The sequence below is a fragment of the Daphnia pulicaria genome, chromosome 3 (assembly GCF_021234035.1).
Source record: "Daphnia pulicaria isolate SC F1-1A chromosome 3, SC_F0-13Bv2, whole genome shotgun sequence".
NCBI lineage: Eukaryota > Metazoa > Arthropoda > Branchiopoda > Diplostraca > Daphniidae > Daphnia > Daphnia pulicaria.
The window spans coordinates 604237-622007 of record NC_060915.1 but is presented as its reverse complement, the minus strand read 5'-3'; the positions used below and the strand labels follow the sequence as shown (position 1 = coordinate 622007).

Below are 17771 nucleotides of genomic sequence, written 5' to 3'. Positions count from 1 at the left end.
AAAATGAAAAATTACCCTCCCAGTCCCAATGGATGAATAGAAAATCACTTCAAAGTGATAGAAATGTTTGTTCATTGAATTTGGACTCGTAACCATCGCGAATAAAAAAGCGCGACAAACTTTGAAAAACTCGCAATGAAATTTATCCAGAATCATTCCTATAGATGAATTGAACCTATCTCTATGCCATTGATATTTTTGATCTACGAATTTGGACTGGTAACCATCGTGATTGAAAAAAATTTCAAGAAATTTGTTATTTAAAACAAACTATTCATCGCCAACGACATCCCGTATTCCCAAGCGGTCACCCTTCCAAGTACTAACGGGACTCGACGTAAATTAACTTCTGGGAGCTGACGAGACCAGGTGCGTTCTACGTGATATGGCCGTTGACATTCAAAAATGAAAAATTACCCTCCCAGTCCCAATGGATGAATAGAAAATCACTTCAAAGTGATAGAAATGTTTGTTCATTGAATTTGGACTCGTAACCATCGCGAATAAAAAAGCGCGATAAACTTTGAAAAACTCGCAATGAAATTTATCCAGAATCATTCAAATAGATGAATTGAACCTATCTCTATGCCATTGATATTTTTGATCTACGAATTTGGACTGGTAACCATCGCGATTAAAAAACGCGATAAACTTTGAAAAACTCTCAATGGAATTGATCCAGAATCATTCTTATAGATGAATTTAACCTATCTCTAAGGCATTGAAATGTTTTATCTACGAATTTGGACTGGTAACCATCGTGATTGAAAAAAAATTTCAAGAAATTTGTTATTGAAAACAAAATATTCATCGCCAACGACATCCCGTATTCCCAAGCGGTCACCCTTCCAAGTACTAACGGGACTCGACGTAACTTAACTTCTGGGAGCTGACGAGACCAGGTGCGTTCTACGTGATATGGCCGTTGACATTCAAAAATGAAAAATTACCCTCCCAGTCCCAATGGATGAATAGAAAATCACTTCAAAGTGATAGAAATGTTTGTTCATTGAATTTGGACTCGTAACCATCGCGAATAAAAAAGCGCGATAAACTTTGAAAAACTCGCAATGAAATTTATCCAGAATCATTCCTATAGATGAATTGAACCTATCTCTATGCCATTGATATTTTTGATCTACGAATTTGGACTGGTAACCATCGTGATTGAAAAAAAATTTCAAGAAATTTGTTATTGAAAACAAAATATTCATCGCCAACGACATCCCGTATTCCCAAGCGGTCACCCTTCCAAGTACTAACGGGACTCGACGTAACTTAACTTCTGGGAGCTGACGAGACCAGGTGCGTTCTACGTGATATGGCCGTTGACATTCAAAAATGAAAATTTACCCTCCCAGTCCAAATGGATGAATAGAAAATCACTTCAAAGTGATAGAAATGTTTGTTCATTGAATTTGGACTCGTAACCATCGCGAATAAAAAAGCGCGATAAACTTTGAAAAACTCGCAATGAAATTTATCCAGAATCATTCCTATAGATGAATTGAACCTATCTCTATGCCATTGATATTTTTGATCTACGAATTTGGACTGGTAACCATCGTGATTGAAAAAAAATTTCAAGAAATTTGTTATTGAAAACAAACTATTCATCGCCAACGACATCCCGTATTCCCAAGCGGTCACCCTTCCAAGTACTAACGGGACTCGACGTAACTTAACTTCTGGGAGCTGACGAGACCAGGTGCGTTCTACGTGATATGGCCGTTGACATTCAAAAATGAAAAATTACCCTCCCAGTCCCAATGGATGAATAGAAAATCCCTTCAAAGTGATAGAAATGTTTGTTCATTGAATTTGGACTCGTAACCATCGCGAATAAAAAAGCGCGACAAACTTTGAAAAACTCGCAATGAAATTTATCCAGAATCATTCCTATAGATGAATTGAACCTATCTCTATGCCATTGATATTTTTGATCTACGAATTTGGACTGGTAACCATCGTGATTGAAAAAAATTTCAAGAAATTTGTTATTTAAAACAAACTATTCATCGCCAACGACATCCCGTATTCCCAAGCGGTCACCCTTCCAAGTACTAACGGGACTCGACGTAAATTAACTTCTGGGAGCTGACGAGACCAGGTGCGTTCTACGTGATATGGCCGTTGACATTCAAAAATGAAAAATTACCCTCCCAGTCCCAATGGATGAATAGAAAATCACTTCAAAGTGATAGAAATGTTTGTTCATTGAATTTGGACTCGTAACCATCGCGAATAAAAAAGCGCGATAAACTTTGAAAAACTCGCAATGAAATTTATCCAGAATCATTCAAATAGATGAATTGAACCTATCTCTATGCCATTGATATTTTTGATCTACGAATTTGGACTGGTAACCATCGCGATTAAAAAACGCGATAAACTTTGAAAAACTCTCAATGGAATTGATCCAGAATCATTCTTATAGATGAATTTAACCTATCTCTAAGGCATTGAAATGTTTTATCTACGAATTTGGACTGGTAACCATCGTGATTGAAAAAAAATTTCAAGAAATTTGTTATTGAAAACAAAATATTCATCGCCAACGACATCCCGTATTCCCAAGCGGTCACCCTTCCAAGTACTAACGGGACTCGACGTAACTTAACTTCTGGGAGCTGACGAGACCAGGTGCGTTCTACGTGATATGGCCGTTGACATTCAAAAATGAAAAATTACCCTCCCAGTCCCAATGGATGAATAGAAAATCACTTCAAAGTGATAGAAATGTTTGTTCATTGAATTTGGACTCGTAACCATCGCGAATAAAAAAGCGCGATAAACTTTGAAAAACTCGCAATGAAATTTATCCAGAATCATTCAAATAGATGAATTGAACCTATCTCTATGCCATTGATATTTTTGATCTACGAATTTGGACTGGTAACCATCGCGATTAAAAAACGCGATAAACTTTGAAAAACTCTCAATGGAATTGATCCAGAATCATTCTTATAGATGAATTTAACCTATCTCTAAGGCATTGAAATGTTTTATCTACGAATTTGGACTGGTAACCATCGTGATTGAAAAAAAATTTCAAGAAATTTGTTATTGAAAACAAAATATTCATCGCCAACGACATCCCGTATTCCCAAGCGGTCACCCTTCCAAGTACTAACGGGACTCGACGTAACTTAACTTCTGGGAGCTGACGAGACCAGGTGCGTTCTACGTGATATGGCCGTTGACATTCAAAAATGAAAAATTACCCTCCCAGTCCCAATGGATGAATAGAAAATCACTTCAAAGTGATAGAAATGTTTGTTCATTGAATTTGGACTCGTAACCATCGCGAATAAAAAAGCGCGACAAACTTTGAAAAACTCGCAATGAAATTTATCCAGAATCATTCCTATAGATGAATTGAACCTATCTCTATGCCATTGATATTTTTGATCTACGAATTTGGACTGGTAACCATCGTGATTGAAAAAAATTTCAAGAAATTTGTTATTTAAAACAAACTATTCATCGCCAACGACATCCCGTATTCCCAAGCGGTCACCCTTCCAAGTACTAACGGGACTCGACGTAAATTAACTTCTGGGAGCTGACGAGACCAGGTGCGTTCTACGTGATATGGCCGTTGACATTCAAAAATGAAAAATTACCCTCCCAGTCCCAATGGATGAATAGAAAATCACTTCAAAGTGATAGAAATGTTTGTTCATTGAATTTGGACTCGTAACCATCGCGAATAAAAAAGCGCGATAAACTTTGAAAAACTCGCAATGAAATTTATCCAGAATCATTCAAATAGATGAATTGAACCTATCTCTATGCCATTGATATTTTTGATCTACGAATTTGGACTGGTAACCATCGCGATAAAAAAACGCGATAAACTTTGAAAAACTCTCAATGGAATTGATCCAGAATCATTCTTATAGATGAATTTAACCTATCTCTAAGGCATTGAAATGTTTTATCTACGAATTTGGACTGGTAACCATCGTGATTGAAAAAAAATTTCAAGAAATTTGTTATTGAAAACAAAATATTCATCGCCAACGACATCCCGTATTCCCAAGCGGTCACCCTTCCAAGTACTAACGGGACTCGACGTAACTTAACTTCTGGGAGCTGACGAGACCAGGTGCGTTCTACGTGATATGGCCGTTGACATTCAAAAATGAAAAATTACCCTCCCAGTCCCAATGGATGAATAGAAAATCCCTTCAAAGTGATAGAAATGTTTGTTCATTGAATTTGGACTCGTAACCATCGCGAATAAAAAAGCGCGACAAACTTTGAAAAACTCGCAATGAAATTTATCCAGAATCATTCCTATAGATGAATTGAACCTATCTCTATGCCATTGATATTTTTGATCTACGAATTTGGACTGGTAACCATCGTGATTGAAAAAAAATTTCAAGAAATTTGTTATTGAAAACAAACTATTCATCGCCAACGACATCCCGTATTCCCAAGCGGTCACCCTTCCAAGTACTAACGGGACTCGACGTAACTTAACTTCTGGGAGCTGACGAGACCAGGTGCGTTCTACGTGATATGGCCGTTGACATTCAAAAATGAAAAATTACCCTCCCAGTCCCAATGGATGAATAGAAAATCACTTCAAAGTGATAGAAATGTTTGTTCATTGAATTTGGACTCGTAACCATCGCGAATAAAAAAGCGCGACAAACTTTGAAAAACTCGCAATGAAATTTATCCAGAATCATTCCTATAGATGAATTGAACCTATCTCTATGCCATTGATATTTTTGATCTACGAATTTGGACTGGTAACCATCGTGATTGAAAAAAATTTCAAGAAATTTGTTATTTAAAACAAACTATTCATCGCCAACGACATCCCGTATTCCCAAGCGGTCACCCTTCCAAGTACTAACGGGACTCGACGTAAATTAACTTCTGGGAGCTGACGAGACCAGGTGCGTTCTACGTGATATGGCCGTTGACATTCAAAAATGAAAAATTACCCTCCCAGTCCCAATGGATGAATAGAAAATCACTTCAAAGTGATAGAAATGTTTGTTCATTGAATTTGGACTCGTAACCATCGCGAATAAAAAAGCGCGATAAACTTTGAAAAACTCGCAATGAAATTTATCCAGAATCATTCAAATAGATGAATTGAACCTATCTCTATGCCATTGATATTTTTGATCTACGAATTTGGACTGGTAACCATCGCGATTAAAAAACGCGATAAACTTTGAAAAACTCTCAATGGAATTGATCCAGAATCATTCTTATAGATGAATTTAACCTATCTCTAAGGCATTGAAATGTTTTATCTACGAATTTGGACTGGTAACCATCGTGATTGAAAAAAAATTTCAAGAAATTTGTTATTGAAAACAAAATATTCATCGCCAACGACATCCCGTATTCCCAAGCGGTCACCCTTCCAAGTACTAACGGGACTCGACGTAACTTAACTTCTGGGAGCTGACGAGACCAGGTGCGTTCTACGTGATATGGCCGTTGACATTCAAAAATGAAAAATTACCCTCCCAGTCCCAATGGATGAATAGAAAATCACTTCAAAGTGATAGAAATGTTTGTTCATTGAATTTGGACTCGTAACCATCGCGAATAAAAAAGCGCGATAAACTTTGAAAAACTCGCAATGAAATTTATCCAGAATCATTCAAATAGATGAATTGAACCTATCTCTATGCCATTGATATTTTTGATCTACGAATTTGGACTGGTAACCATCGCGATTAAAAAACGCGATAAACTTTGAAAAACTCTCAATGGAATTGATCCAGAATCATTCTTATAGATGAATTTAACCTATCTCTAAGGCATTGAAATGTTTTATCTACGAATTTGGACTGGTAACCATCGTGATTGAAAAAAAATTTCAAGAAATTTGTTATTGAAAACAAAATATTCATCGCCAACGACATCCCGTATTCCCAAGCGGTCACCCTTCCAAGTACTAACGGGACTCGACGTAACTTAACTTCTGGGAGCTGACGAGACCAGGTGCGTTCTACGTGATATGGCCGTTGACATTCAAAAATGAAAAATTACCCTCCCAGTCCCAATGGATGAATAGAAAATCACTTCAAAGTGATAGAAATGTTTGTTCATTGAATTTGGACTCGTAACCATCGCGAATAAAAAAGCGCGATAAACTTTGAAAAACTCTCAATGGAATTGATCCAGAATCATTCTTATAGATGAATTTAACCTATCTCTAAGGCATTGAAATGTTTTATCTACGAATTTGGACTGGTAACCATCGTGATTGAAAAAAAATTTCAAGAAATTTGTTATTGAAAACAAAATATTCATCGCCAACGACATCCCGTATTCCCAAGCGGTCACCCTTCCAAGTACTAACGGGACTCGACGTAACTTAACTTCTGGGAGCTGACGAGACCAGGTGCGTTCTACGTGATATGGCCGTTGACATTCAAAAATGAAAAATTACCCTCCCAGTCCCAATGGATGAATAGAAAATCACTTCAAAGTGATAGAAATGTTTGTTCATTGAATTTGGACTCGTAACCATCGCGAATAAAAAAGCGCGATAAACTTTGAAAAACTCGCAATGAAATTTATCCAGAATCATTCAAATAGATGAATTGAACCTATCTCTATGCCATTGATATTTTTGATCTACGAATTTGGACTGGTAACCATCGTGATTGAAAAAAAATTTCAAGAAATTTGTTATTGAAAACAAACTATTCATCGCCAACGACATCCCGTATTCCCAAGCGGTCACCCTTCCAAGTACTAACGGGACTCGACGTAACTTAACTTCTGGGAGCTGACGAGACCAGGTGCGTTCTACGTGATATGGCCGTTGACATTCAAAAATGAAAAATTACCCTCCCAGTCCCAATGGATGAATAGAAAATCACTTCAAAGTGATAGAAATGTTTGTTCATTGAATTTGGACTCGTAACCATCGCGAATAAAAAAGCGCGATAAACTTTGAAAAACTCGCAATGAAATTTATCCAGAATCATTCCTATAGATGAATTGAACCTATCTCTATGCCATTGATATTTTTGATCTACGAATTTGGACTGGTAACCATCGTGATTGAAAAAAAAAATTTCAAGAAATTTGTTATTGAAAACAAAATATTCATCGCCAACGACATCCCGTATTCCCAAGCGGTCACCCTTCCAAGTACTAACGGGACTCGACGTAACTTAACTTCTGGGAGCTGACGAGACCAGGTGCGTTCTACGTGATATGGCCGTTGACATTCAAAAATGAAAAATTACCCTCCCAGTCCCAATGGATGAATAGAAAATCACTTCAAAGTGATAGAAATGTTTGTTCATTGAATTTGGACTCGTAACCATCGCGAATAAAAAAGCGCGATAAACTTTGAAAAACTCGCAATGAAATTTATCCAGAATCATTCTTATAGATGAATTGAACCTATCTCTAAGGCATTGAAATGTTTTATCTACGAATTTGGACTGGTAACCATCGTGATTGAAAAAAAAATTTCAAGAAATTTGTTATTGAAAACCAACTATTCATCGCCAACGACATCCCGTATTCCCAAGCGGTCACCCTTCCAAGTACTAACGGGACTCGACGTAACTTAACATCTGGGAGCTGACGAGACCAGGTGCGTTCTACGTGATATGGCCGTTGACATTCAAAAATGAAAAATTACCCTCCCAGTCCCAATGGATGAATAGAAAATCACTTCAAAGTGATAGAAATGTTTGTTCATTGAATTTGGACTCGTAACCATCGCGAATAAAAAAGCGCGATAAACTTTGAAAAACTCGCAATGAAATTTATCCAGAATCATTCAAATAGATGAATTGAACCTATCTCTATGCCATTGATATTTTTGATCTACGAATTTGGACTGGTAACCATCGTGATTGAAAAAAAATTTCAAGAAATTTGTTATTGAAAACAAACTATTCATTGCCAACGACATCCCGTATTCCCAAGCGGTCACCCTTCCAAGTACTAACGGGACTCGACGTGACTTAACTTCTGGGAGCTGACGAGACCAGGTGCGTTCTACGTGATATGGCCGTTGACATTCAAAAATGAAAAATTACCCTCCCAGTCCCAATGGATGAATAGAAAATCAATTCAAAGTGATAGAAATGTTTGTTCATTGAATTTGGACTCGTAACCATCGCGAATAAAAAAGCGCGATAAACTTTGAAAAACTCGCAATGAAATTTATCCAGAATCATTCAAATAGATGAATTGAACCTATTTCTATGCCATTGATATTTTTGATCTACGAATTTGGACTGGTAACCATCGCGATTAAAAAACGCGATAAACTTTGAAAAACTCTCAATGGAATTGATCCAGAATCATTCTTATAGATGAATTGAACCTATCTCTAAGGCATTGAAATATTTTATCTACGAATTTGGACTGGTAACCATCGTGATTGAAAAAAAAATTTCAAGAAATTTGTTATTGAAAACAAACTATTCATCGCAAACGACATCCCGTATTCCCAAGCGGTCACCCTTCCAAGTACTAACGGGACTCGACGTAACTTATCTTCTGGGAGCTGACGAGACCAGGTGTGTTCTACGTGATATGGCCGTTGACATTCAAAAATGAAAAATTACCCTCCCAGTCCCAATGGATGAATAGAAAATCACTTCAAAGTGATAGAAATGTTTGTTCATTGAATTTGGAATCGTAACCATCGCGAATAAAAAAGCGCGATAAACTTTGAAAAACTTGCAATGAAATTTATCCAGAATCATTCCTATAGATGAATTGAACCTATCTCTATGCCATTGATATTTTTGATCTACGAATTTGGACTGGTAACCATCGTGATTGAAAAAAAATTTCAAGAAATTTGTTATTGAAAACAAACTATTCATTGCCAACGACATCCCGTATTCCCAAGCGGTCACCCTTCCAAGTACTAACGGGACTCGACGTGACTTAACTTCTGGGAGCTGACGAGACCAGGTGCGTTCTACGTGATATGGCCGTTGACATTCAAAACTGAAAAATTACCCTCCCAGTCCCAATGGATGAATAGAAAATCACTTCAAAGTGATAGAAATGTTTGTTCATTGAATTTGGAATCGTAACCATCGCGAATAAAAAAGCGCGATAAACTTTGAAAAACTCGCAATGAAATTTATCCAGAATCATTCAAATAGATGAATTGAACCTATCTCTATGCCATTGATATTTTTGATCTACGAATTTGGACTGGTAACCATCGCGATTAAAAAACGCGATAAACTTTGAAAAAACTCTGAATGGAATTGATCCAGAATCATTCTTATAGATGAATTGAACCTATCTCTAAGGCATTGAAATGTTTTATCTACGAATTTGGACTGGTAACCATCGTGATTGAAAAAAAAATTTCAAGAAATTTGTTATTGAAAATAAACTATTTATCGCAAACGACATCCCGTATTCCCAAGCGGTCACCCTTCCAAGTACTAACGGGACTCGACGTAACTTAACTTCTGGGAGCTGACGAGACCAGGTGCGTTCTACGTCATATGGCCGTTGACATTCAAAAATGAAAAATTACCCTCCCAGTCCCAATGGATGAATAGAAAATCACTTCAAAGTGATAGAAATGTTTGTTCATTGAATTTGGACTCGTAACCATCGCGAATAAAAAAGCGCGATAAACTTTGAAAAACTCGCAATGAAATTTATCCAGAATCATTCCTATAGATGAATTGAACCTATCTCTATGCCATTGATATTTTTGATCTACGAATTTGGACTGGTAACCATCGCGATTAAAAAACGCGATAAACTTTGAAAAAACTCTGAATGGAATTGATCCAGAATCATTCTTATAGATGAATTGAACCTATCTCTAAGGCATTGAAATGTTTTATCTACGAATTTGGACTGGTAACCATCGTGATTGAAAAAAAAATTTCAAGAAATTTGTTATTGAAAATAAACTATTTATCGCAAACGACATCCCGTATTCCCAAGCGGTCACCCTTCCAAGTACTAACGGGACTCGACGTAACTTAACTTCTGGGAGCTGACGAGACCAGGTGCGTTCTACGTCATATGGCCGTTGACATTCAAAAATGAAAAATTACCCTCCCAGTCCCAATGGATGAATAGAAAATCACTTCAAAGTGATAGAAATGTTTGTTCATTGAATTTGGACTCGTAACCATCGCGAATAAAAAAGCGCGATAAACTTTGAAAAACTCGCAATGAAATTTATCCAGAATCATTCCTATAGATGAATTGAACCTATCTCTATGCCATTGATATTTTTGATCTACGAATTTGGACTGGTAACCATCGCGATTAAAAAACGCGATAAACTTTGAAAAAACTCTGAATGGAATTGATCCAGAATCATTCTTATAGATGAATTGAACCTATCTCTAAGGCATTGAAATGTTTTATCTACGAATTTGGACTGGTAACCATCGTGATTGAAAAAAAAATTTCAAGAAATTTGTTATTGAAAATAAACTATTTATCGCAAACGACATCCCGTATTCCCAAGCGGTCACCCTTCCAAGTACTAACGGGACTCGACGTAACTTAACTTCTGGGAGCTGACGAGACCAGGTGCGTTCTACGTCATATGGCCGTTGACATTCAAAAATGAAAAATTACCCTCCCAGTCCCAATGGATGAATAGAAAATCACTTCAAAGTGATAGAAATGTTTGTTCATTGAATTTGGACTCGTAACCATCGCGAATAAAAAAGCGCGATAAACTTTGAAAAACTCGCAATGAAATTTATCCAGAATCATTCCTATAGATGAATTGAACCTATCTCTATGCCATTGATATTTTTGATCTACGAATTTGGACTGGTAACCATCGCGATTAAAAAACGCGATAAACTTTGAAAAAACTCTGAATGGAATTGATCCAGAATCATTCTTATAGATGAATTGAACCTATCTCTAAGGCATTGAAATGTTTTATCTACGAATTTGGACTGGTAACCATCGTGATTGAAAAAAAAATTTCAAGAAATTTGTTATTGAAAATAAACTATTTATCGCAAACGACATCCCGTATTCCCAAGCGGTCACCCTTCCAAGTACTAACGGGACTCGACGTAACTTAACTTCTGGGAGCTGACGAGACCAGGTGCGTTCTACGTCATATGGCCGTTGACATTCAAAAATGAAAAATTACCCTCCCAGTCCCAATGGATGAATAGAAAATCACTTCAAAGTGATAGAAATGTTTGTTCATTGAATTTGGACTCGTAACCATCGCGAATAAAAAAGCGCGATAAACTTTGAAAAACTCGCAATGAAATTTATCCAGAATCATTCCTATAGATGAATTGAACCTATCTCTATGCCATTGATATTTTTGATCTACGAATTTGGACTGGTAACCATCGCGATTAAAAAACGCGATAAACTTTGAAAAAACTCTCAATGGAATTGATCCAGAATCATTCTTATAGATGAATTGAACCTATCTCTAAGGCATTGAAATGTTTTATCTACGAATTTGGACTGGTAACCATCGTGATTGAAAAAAAATTTCAAGAAATTTGTTATTGAAAACAAACTATTTATCGCAAACGACATCCCGTATTCCCAAGCGGTCACCCTTCCAAGTACTAACGGGACTCGACGTAACTTAACTTCTGGGAGCTGACGAGACCAGGTGCGTTCTACGTGATATGGCCGTTGACATTCAAAAATGAAAAATTACCCTCCCAGTCCCAATGGATGAATAGAAAATCAATTCAAAGTGATAGAAATGTTTGTTCATTGAATTTGGACTCGTAACCATCGCGAATAAAAAAGCGCGATAAACTTTGAAAAACTCGCAATGAAATTTATCCAGAATCATTCCTATAGATGAATTGAACCTATCTCTATGCCATTGATATTTTTGATCTACGAATTTGGACTGGTAACCATCGTGATTGAAAAAAAATGTCAAGAAATTTGTTATTGAAAACAAACTATTCATTGCCAACGACATCCCGTATTCCCAAGCGGTCACCCTTCCAAGTACTAACGGGACTCGACGTGACTTAACTTCTGGGAGCTGACGAGACCAGGTGCGTTCTACGTGATATGGCCGTTGACATTCAAAACTGAAAAATTACCCTCCCAGTCCCAATGGATGAATAGAAAATCAATTCAAAGTGATAGAAATGTTTGTTCATTGAATTTGGACTCGTAACCATCGCGAATAAAAAAGCGCGATAAACTTTGAAAAACTCGCAATGAAATTTATCCAGAATCATTCAAATAGATGAATTGAACCTATCTCTATGCCATTGATATTTTTGACCTACGAATTTGGACTGGTAACCATCGCGATTAAAAAACGCGATAAACTTTGAAAAAACTCTGAATGGAATTGATCCAGAATCATTCTTATAGATGAATTGAACCTATCTCTAAGGCATTGAAATGTTTTATCTACGAATTTGGACTGGTAACCATCGTGATTGAAAAAAAAATTTCAAGAAATTTGTTATTGAAAATAAACTATTTATCGCAAACGACATCCCGTATTCCCAAGCGGTCACCCTTCCAAGTACTAACGGGACTCGACGTAACTTAACTTCTGGGAGCTGACGAGACCAGGTGCGTTCTACGTCATATGGCCGTTGACATTCAAAAATGAAAAATTACCCTCCCAGTCCCAATGGATGAATAGAAAATCACTTCAAAGTGATAGAAATGTTTGTTCATTGAATTTGGACTCGTAACCATCGCGAATAAAAAAGCGCGATAAACTTTGAAAAACTCGCAATGAAATTTATCCAGAATCATTCCTATAGATGAATTGAACCTATCTCTATGCCATTGATATTTTTGATCTACGAATTTGGACTGGTAACCATCGTGATTGAAAAAAAATGTCAAGAAATTTGTTATTGAAAACAAACTATTCATTGCCAACGACATCCCGTATTCCCAAGCGGTCACCCTTCCAAGTACTAACGGGACTCGACGTGACTTAACTTCTGGGAGCTGACGAGACCAGGTGCGTTCTACGTGATATGGCCGTTGACATTCAAAACTGAAAAATTACCCTCCCAGTCCCAATGGATGAATAGAAAATCAATTCAAAGTGATAGAAATGTTTGTTCATTGAATTTGGACTCGTAACCATCGCGAATAAAAAAGCGCGATAAACTTTGAAAAACTCGCAATGAAATTTATCCAGAATCATTCAAATAGATGAATTGAACCTATCTCTATGCCATTGATATTTTTGATCTACGAATTTGGACTGGTAACCATCGTGATTGAAAAAAAATTTCAAGAAATTTGTTATTGAAAACAAACTATTCATTGCCAACGACATCCCGTATTCCCAAGCGGTCACCCTTCCAAGTACTAACGGGACTCGACGTGACTTAACTTCTGGGAGCTGACGAGACCAGGTGCGTTCTACGTGATATGGCCGTTGACATTCAAAACTGAAAAATTACCCTCCCAGTCCCAATGGATGAATAGAAAATCAATTCAAAGTGATAGAAATGTTTGTTCATTGAATTTGGACTCGTAACCATCGCGAATAAAAAAGCGCGATAAACTTTGAAAAACTCGCAATGAAATTTATCCAGAATCATTCAAATAGATGAATTGAACCTATCTCTATGCCATTGATATTTTTGATCTACGAATTTGGACTGGTAACCATCGCGATTAAAAAACGCGATAAACTTTGAAAAAACTCTGAATGGAATTGATCCAGAATCATTCTTATAGATGAATTGAACCTATCTCTAAGGCATTGAAATGTTTTATCTACGAATTTGGACTGGTAACCATCGTGATTGAAAAAAAAATTTCAAGAAATTTGTTATTGAAAATAAACTATTTATCGCAAACGACATCCCGTATTCCCAAGCGGTCACCCTTCCAAGTACTAACGGGACTCGACGTAACTTAACTTCTGGGAGCTGACGAGACCAGGTGCGTTCTACGTCATATGGCCGTTGACATTCAAAAATGAAAAATTACCCTCCCAGTCCCAATGGATGAATAGAAAATCACTTCAAAGTGATAGAAATGTTTGTTCATTGAATTTGGACTCGTAACCATCGCGAATAAAAAAGCGCGATAAACTTTGAAAAACTCGCAATGAAATTTATCCAGAATCATTCAAATAGATGAATTGAACCTATCTCTATGCCATTGATATTTTTGATCTACGAATTTGGACTGGTAACCATCGCGATTAAAAAACGCGATAAACTTTGAAAAACTCTCAATGGAATTGATCCAGAATCATTCTTATAGATGAATTGAACCTATCTCTAAGGCATTGAAATATTTTATCTACGAATTTGGACTGGTAACCATCGTGATTGAAAAAAAAATTTCAAGAAATTTGTTATTGAAAACAAACTATTCATCGCAAACGACATCCCGTATTCCCAAGCGGTCACCCTTCCAAGTACTAACGGGACTCGACGTAACTTAACTTCTGGGAGCTGACGAGACCAGGTGTGTTCTACGTGATATGGCCGTTGACATTCAAAAATGAAAAATTACCCTCCCAGTCCCAATGGATGAATAGAAAATCACTTCAAAGTGATAGAAATGTTTGTTCATTGAATTTGGAATCGTAACCATCGCGAATAAAAAAGCGCGATAAACTTTGAAAAACTCGCAATGAAATTTATCCAGAATCATTCCTATAGATGAATTGAACCTATCTCTATGCCATTGATATTTTTGATCTACGAATTTGGACTGGTAACCATCGTGATTGAAAAAAAATTTCAAGAAATTTGTTATTGAAAACAAACTATTCATTGCCAACGACATCCCGTATTCCCAAGCGGTCACCCTTCCAAGTACTAACGGGACTCGACGTGACTTAACTTCTGGGAGCTGACGAGACCAGGTGCGTTCTACGTGATATGGCCGTTGACATTCAAAACTGAAAAATTACCCTCCCAGTCCCAATGGATGAATAGAAAATCACTTCAAAGTGATAGAAATGTTTGTTCATTGAATTTGGAATCGTAACCATCGCGAATAAAAAAGCGCGATAAACTTTGAAAAACTCGCAATGAAATTTATCCAGAATCATTCCTATAGATGAATTGAACCTATCTCTATGCCATTGATATTTTTGATCTACGAATTTGGACTGGTAACCATCGTGATTGAAAAAAAATTTCAAGAAATTTGTTATTGAAAACAAACTATTCATTGCCAACGACATCCCGTATTCCCAAGCGGTCACCCTTCCAAGTACTAACGGGACTCGACGTGACTTAACTTCTGGGAGCTGACGAGACCAGGTGCGTTCTACGTGATATGGCCGTTGACATTCAAAACTGAAAAATTACCCTCCCAGTCCCAATGGATGAATAGAAAATCAATTCAAAGTGATAGAAATGTTTGTTCATTGAATTTGGACTCGTAACCATCGCGAATAAAAAAGCGCGATAAACTTTGAAAAACTCGCAATGAAATTTATCCAGAATCATTCAAATAGATGAATTGAACCTATCTCTATGCCATTGATATTTTTGATCTACGAATTTGGACTGGTAACCATCGCGATTAAAAAACGCGATAAACTTTGAAAAAACTCTGAATGGAATTGATCCAGAATCATTCTTATAGATGAATTGAACCTATCTCTAAGGCATTGAAATGTTTTATCTACGAATTTGGACTGGTAACCATCGTGATTGAAAAAAAAATTTCAAGAAATTTGTTATTGAAAATAAACTATTTATCGCAAACGACATCCCGTATTCCCAAGCGGTCACCCTTCCAAGTACTAACGGGACTCGACGTAACTTAACTTCTGGGAGCTGACGAGACCAGGTGCGTTCTACGTCATATGGCCGTTGACATTCAAAAATGAAAAATTACCCTCCCAGTCCCAATGGATGAATAGAAAATCACTTCAAAGTGATAGAAATGTTTGTTCATTGAATTTGGACTCGTAACCATCGCGAATAAAAAAGCGCGATAAACTTTGAAAAACTCGCAATGAAATTTATCCAGAATCATTCAAATAGATGAATTGAACCTATCTCTATGCCATTGATATTTTTGATCTACGAATTTGGACTGGTAACCATCGCGATTAAAAAACGCGATAAACTTTGAAAAACTCTCAATGGAATTGATCCAGAATCATTCTTATAGATGAATTGAACCTATCTCTAAGGCATTGAAATATTTTATCTACGAATTTGGACTGGTAACCATCGTGATTGAAAAAAAAATTTCAAGAAATTTGTTATTGAAAACAAACTATTCATCGCAAACGACATCCCGTATTCCCAAGCGGTCACCCTTCCAAGTACTAACGGGACTCGACGTAACTTAACTTCTGGGAGCTGACGAGACCAGGTGTGTTCTACGTGATATGGCCGTTGACATTCAAAAATGAAAAATTACCCTCCCAGTCCCAATGGATGAATAGAAAATCACTTCAAAGTGATAGAAATGTTTGTTCATTGAATTTGGAATCGTAACCATCGCGAATAAAAAAGCGCGATAAACTTTGAAAAACTCGCAATGAAATTTATCCAGAATCATTCCTATAGATGAATTGAACCTATCTCTATGCCATTGATATTTTTGATCTACGAATTTGGACTGGTAACCATCGTGATTGAAAAAAAATTTCAAGAAATTTGTTATTGAAAACAAACTATTCATTGCCAACGACATCCCGTATTCCCAAGCGGTCACCCTTCCAAGTACTAACGGGACTCGACGTGACTTAACTTCTGGGAGCTGACGAGACCAGGTGCGTTCTACGTGATATGGCCGTTGACATTCAAAACTGAAAAATTACCCTCCCAGTCCCAATGGATGAATAGAAAATCACTTCAAAGTGATAGAAATGTTTGTTCATTGAATTTGGAATCGTAACCATCGCGAATAAAAAAGCGCGATAAACTTTGAAAAACTCGCAATGAAATTTATCCAGAATCATTCCTATAGATGAATTGAACCTATCTCTATGCCATTGATATTTTTGATCTACGAATTTGGACTGGTAACCATCGTGATTGAAAAAAAATTTCAAGAAATTTGTTATTGAAAACAAACTATTCATTGCCAACGACATCCCGTATTCCCAAGCGGTCACCCTTCCAAGTACTAACGGGACTCGACGTGACTTAACTTCTGGGAGCTGACGAGACCAGGTGCGTTCTACGTGATATGGCCGTTGACATTCAAAACTGAAAAATTACCCTCCCAGTCCCAATGGATGAATAGAAAATCAATTCAAAGTGATAGAAATGTTTGTTCATTGAATTTGGACTCGTAACCATCGCGAATAAAAAAGCGCGATAAACTTTGAAAAACTCGCAATGAAATTTATCCAGAATCATTCAAATAGATGAATTGAACCTATCTCTATGCCATTGATATTTTTGATCTACGAATTTGGACTGGTAACCATCGCGATTAAAAAACGCGATAAACTTTGAAAAAACTCTGAATGGAATTGATCCAGAATCATTCTTATAGATGAATTGAACCTATCTCTAAGGCATTGAAATGTTTTATCTACGAATTTGGACTGGTAACCATCGTGATTGAAAAAAAAATTTCAAGAAATTTGTTATTGAAAATAAACTATTTATCGCAAACGACATCCCGTATTCCCAAGCGGTCACCCTTCCAAGTACTAACGGGACTCGACGTAACTTAACTTCTGGGAGCTGACGAGACCAGGTGCGTTCTACGTCATATGGCCGTTGACATTCAAAAATGAAAAATTACCCTCCCAGTCCCAATGGATGAATAGAAAATCACTTCAAAGTGATAGAAATGTTTGTTCATTGAATTTGGACTCGTAACCATCG

At 36.8% G+C, this 17771-nt stretch overlaps 38 pseudogenes; all 38 read right to left on the bottom strand.

Annotated features, from left to right (window-relative positions):
- Positions 1 to 278: 278 nt before the first annotated feature.
- On the bottom strand, positions 279 to 397 carry LOC124334344 (annotated as a pseudogene).
- Positions 398 to 811: 414 nt separating this feature from the next.
- On the bottom strand, positions 812 to 930 carry LOC124330018 (annotated as a pseudogene).
- Positions 931 to 1214: 284 nt separating this feature from the next.
- LOC124330007 lies at positions 1215 to 1333 on the bottom strand (annotated as a pseudogene).
- A 284-nt stretch (positions 1334 to 1617) lies between these two features.
- Positions 1618 to 1736, bottom strand: LOC124329995 (annotated as a pseudogene).
- Positions 1737 to 2019: 283 nt separating this feature from the next.
- On the bottom strand, positions 2020 to 2138 carry LOC124334343 (annotated as a pseudogene).
- Positions 2139 to 2552: 414 nt separating this feature from the next.
- LOC124329983 lies at positions 2553 to 2671 on the bottom strand (annotated as a pseudogene).
- A 414-nt stretch (positions 2672 to 3085) lies between these two features.
- Positions 3086 to 3204, bottom strand: LOC124329970 (annotated as a pseudogene).
- Positions 3205 to 3487: 283 nt separating this feature from the next.
- Positions 3488 to 3606, bottom strand: LOC124334342 (annotated as a pseudogene).
- Positions 3607 to 4020: 414 nt separating this feature from the next.
- LOC124329959 lies at positions 4021 to 4139 on the bottom strand (annotated as a pseudogene).
- A 284-nt stretch (positions 4140 to 4423) lies between these two features.
- Positions 4424 to 4542, bottom strand: LOC124329947 (annotated as a pseudogene).
- A 283-nt stretch (positions 4543 to 4825) lies between these two features.
- LOC124334341 lies at positions 4826 to 4944 on the bottom strand (annotated as a pseudogene).
- A 414-nt stretch (positions 4945 to 5358) lies between these two features.
- Positions 5359 to 5477, bottom strand: LOC124329936 (annotated as a pseudogene).
- Positions 5478 to 5891: 414 nt separating this feature from the next.
- On the bottom strand, positions 5892 to 6010 carry LOC124329925 (annotated as a pseudogene).
- Positions 6011 to 6294: 284 nt separating this feature from the next.
- LOC124329914 lies at positions 6295 to 6413 on the bottom strand (annotated as a pseudogene).
- Positions 6414 to 6697: 284 nt separating this feature from the next.
- Positions 6698 to 6816, bottom strand: LOC124329903 (annotated as a pseudogene).
- A 286-nt stretch (positions 6817 to 7102) lies between these two features.
- LOC124329892 lies at positions 7103 to 7221 on the bottom strand (annotated as a pseudogene).
- A 285-nt stretch (positions 7222 to 7506) lies between these two features.
- LOC124334882 lies at positions 7507 to 7625 on the bottom strand (annotated as a pseudogene).
- A 284-nt stretch (positions 7626 to 7909) lies between these two features.
- On the bottom strand, positions 7910 to 8028 carry LOC124334047 (annotated as a pseudogene).
- A 415-nt stretch (positions 8029 to 8443) lies between these two features.
- LOC124335671 lies at positions 8444 to 8562 on the bottom strand (annotated as a pseudogene).
- A 284-nt stretch (positions 8563 to 8846) lies between these two features.
- Positions 8847 to 8965, bottom strand: LOC124334046 (annotated as a pseudogene).
- A 416-nt stretch (positions 8966 to 9381) lies between these two features.
- Positions 9382 to 9500, bottom strand: LOC124330008 (annotated as a pseudogene).
- A 416-nt stretch (positions 9501 to 9916) lies between these two features.
- Positions 9917 to 10035, bottom strand: LOC124330006 (annotated as a pseudogene).
- A 416-nt stretch (positions 10036 to 10451) lies between these two features.
- On the bottom strand, positions 10452 to 10570 carry LOC124330004 (annotated as a pseudogene).
- Positions 10571 to 10986: 416 nt separating this feature from the next.
- On the bottom strand, positions 10987 to 11105 carry LOC124330003 (annotated as a pseudogene).
- A 415-nt stretch (positions 11106 to 11520) lies between these two features.
- LOC124334469 lies at positions 11521 to 11639 on the bottom strand (annotated as a pseudogene).
- A 284-nt stretch (positions 11640 to 11923) lies between these two features.
- On the bottom strand, positions 11924 to 12042 carry LOC124334045 (annotated as a pseudogene).
- Positions 12043 to 12458: 416 nt separating this feature from the next.
- On the bottom strand, positions 12459 to 12577 carry LOC124330002 (annotated as a pseudogene).
- Positions 12578 to 12861: 284 nt separating this feature from the next.
- On the bottom strand, positions 12862 to 12980 carry LOC124334044 (annotated as a pseudogene).
- Positions 12981 to 13264: 284 nt separating this feature from the next.
- Positions 13265 to 13383, bottom strand: LOC124334043 (annotated as a pseudogene).
- A 416-nt stretch (positions 13384 to 13799) lies between these two features.
- LOC124330001 lies at positions 13800 to 13918 on the bottom strand (annotated as a pseudogene).
- Positions 13919 to 14333: 415 nt separating this feature from the next.
- LOC124334877 lies at positions 14334 to 14452 on the bottom strand (annotated as a pseudogene).
- A 284-nt stretch (positions 14453 to 14736) lies between these two features.
- Positions 14737 to 14855, bottom strand: LOC124334042 (annotated as a pseudogene).
- Positions 14856 to 15139: 284 nt separating this feature from the next.
- Positions 15140 to 15258, bottom strand: LOC124334040 (annotated as a pseudogene).
- Positions 15259 to 15674: 416 nt separating this feature from the next.
- Positions 15675 to 15793, bottom strand: LOC124330000 (annotated as a pseudogene).
- A 415-nt stretch (positions 15794 to 16208) lies between these two features.
- On the bottom strand, positions 16209 to 16327 carry LOC124334876 (annotated as a pseudogene).
- A 284-nt stretch (positions 16328 to 16611) lies between these two features.
- On the bottom strand, positions 16612 to 16730 carry LOC124334039 (annotated as a pseudogene).
- Positions 16731 to 17014: 284 nt separating this feature from the next.
- LOC124334037 lies at positions 17015 to 17133 on the bottom strand (annotated as a pseudogene).
- A 416-nt stretch (positions 17134 to 17549) lies between these two features.
- Positions 17550 to 17668, bottom strand: LOC124329999 (annotated as a pseudogene).
- Between the last annotated feature and the right edge of the window lie 103 nt (positions 17669 to 17771).